Consider the following 2600-nt stretch of genomic DNA (forward strand, 5'->3'; position numbering starts at 1 on the left):
CTCACAGAGTTTAAGGAAAGAGCTGGCCCTAGCATAACCTTTGGAGATGACAGCAAAGGGTTTACTATGGGATATGGCTTGATTTCAACAAGGAATGTCATCATTGATGAAGTTGCATTAGTTGATGGTCTCAAACATAACTTACTGAGCATCAGTCAACTATGTGATAAAGGGAATACAGTTTCCTTCAATTCTGAAGCATGTGTTGTCACTAGTAAGAAAGACAACAAAGTGGTTCTAACTGGAGTTAGAAAAGGAAATGTGTACTTAGCTGACTTCAACTCTGCAAATGCAGAATCTATTACTTGTCTCTTCAGCAAAGCAAGTTCAGTTGAGAGTTGGCTATTGCACAAGAAGCTATCCCATTTGAATTTCAAGACAATGAATGATCTAGTCAAAAAGGACCTAGTAAGAGGAATTCCTCTTGTTGAATTCTCAAGGGATGGTTTGTGTGATGCTTGTCAGAAAGGCAAACAAAGGAAAGCATCATTCAAAAAGAAGCTTGAAACAACAATTGATGAACCATTACAGCTGCTACATATGGATTTGTTTGGACCAGTCAATGTATTGTCAATTGCAAGAAAAAGATATTGCTTAGTGATTGTAGATGATTTCTCAAAGTTTTCATGGGTCTATTTTCTTGGATCAAAGAATGAAGCAAGTGAAATCATTATCAATCACATCAGGCAAGTCAATAATCATCCTGACCTGAAGGTTAGGAATATCAGGAGTGACAATGGAACTGAGTTCAAGAATTTATCAATGAGGCTGTTCTGTGAAGAAAATGGAATCATGCATGAGTTCTCAGCTCCAAGAACACCTCAGCAAAATGGGGTAGTTGAAAGAAAGAACAGATCTTTAATTGAGGCTGCCAGAACAATGCTTGAAGAATCAAAGTTACCAACATATTTCTGGGCTGAAGCTGTTAATTGTGCCTGTTTCACTCAAAATATCTTTTTGATCAATCAAGCTAAAGGCATGACTCCTTATCAGTTGTTCAAGAGAAGAAAACCAACTCTAAACTTTCTTCATGTCTTTGGATGTAAATGCTTTATACTAAGGAATCAATCTGACCATAAAGGGAAGTTTGATGCAAAGGCTGATGAAGGGATATTTATTGGTTATTCAGCTGGAAAATCTTATAGGGTCTACAATCTAAGAACCAACATTGTTATGGAATCTGTGCATGTTGTGTTTGATGATAAAAAGATTGATGGACTAACAGATGAGGGACAATATGAGAGACTCAAATTTGACAACATTGAGATATATTGTGATGATAGTGAATAGGAGACTGATGGAGATAACACTTCAAAAGGGATTCAAAACATGCCCTTGGATAATGCACAAAATACTGCATCCGTTGAAAGTCAGAATTCTGCATCCGTTGATAGAGGCAATGCAGTATCCGTTGAAAGACATGGTGTATCATCCGTTGAAGTACTAAATGAAGCATCCGTTGATCATAGTTTATCAACGGATAATTGATTTACATCATCAGTTGATAGAACTCCAAGTTCCCTGCAAAGGACCAACAACTCAGGGGGAGTTTCAACTAGTCAACACTCTGTCTCACATCATGACAATACTGAGGCCACCTCATCTAGAGCACATCTTCCACTTCAAAGGAAATGGACCAAGAATCATCCCTTTGAACTGATCATTGGTGATGCATCATCTAAAGTGCAAACAAGAAGAGCTACTCAAGATGAATGTCTGTATAGTAGTTTTCTATCTCAGGAGGAACCTAAGAAAGTGGAAGAAGCCTTATTGGATCCAGATTGGATATTAGCTATGCAGGAAGAGCTAAACCAATTTGAGAGAAACCAAGTTTGGAAGCTGGTACCCAAACCAAAGAACAAGAGTCCTATTGACACAAAATGGGTATTCAGAAACAAGATGGATAAAAATGGCATTATCATAAGGAATAAAGCCAGATTGGTTGCTAAAGGCTATTCTCAGCAAGAGGGAATAGATTTTGATGAGACATATGCTCCTGTTGCAAGACTTGAAGCCATCAGAATTTTTCTAGCCTATGCAGCTCATGCCAATTTCAAAGTCTATCAAATGGATGTCAAGAGTGCATTTCTAAATGGGAAATTAGAGGAAGAAGTCTATATAAGTCAACCTCCAGGATTTGAAGATCCAAATTTTCCAGACTATGTATATTATCTGTTGAAAGCACTCTATGGACTGAAGCAAGCACCTAGAGCCTGGTATGAAACCTTATCAAAATTTCTTTTGGAGAATCACTTCACTAGAGGTACTGTTGATAAAACTCTCTTCTTTAGGAATGTTAATGGCTCTAGTATACTTGTTCAAATTTATGTAGACGACATAATATTTGGTTCTAAAGATGATAAACTTTGTAAAAAGTTTGCTAAGCTAATGCAAAGTAATTATGAAATGAGCCTTATGGGAGAACTAACCTATTTTCTTGGTTTACAAATTAAACAAGTTAGTAATGGAATTTTCATTAGTCAAACTAAATATATTCATGATCTTTTAAAGAAGTTTGACTTAATGGAATGTTCATCTGCAAAAACTCCCATGGCCACTGCCACCAAACTTGAATTAAATAAGACTGAAAGGTCTGTGGA

This window comes from Apium graveolens, chromosome 4 (genome assembly GCF_009905375.1).
Source record: "Apium graveolens cultivar Ventura chromosome 4, ASM990537v1, whole genome shotgun sequence".
Lineage (NCBI taxonomy): Eukaryota > Viridiplantae > Streptophyta > Magnoliopsida > Apiales > Apiaceae > Apium > Apium graveolens.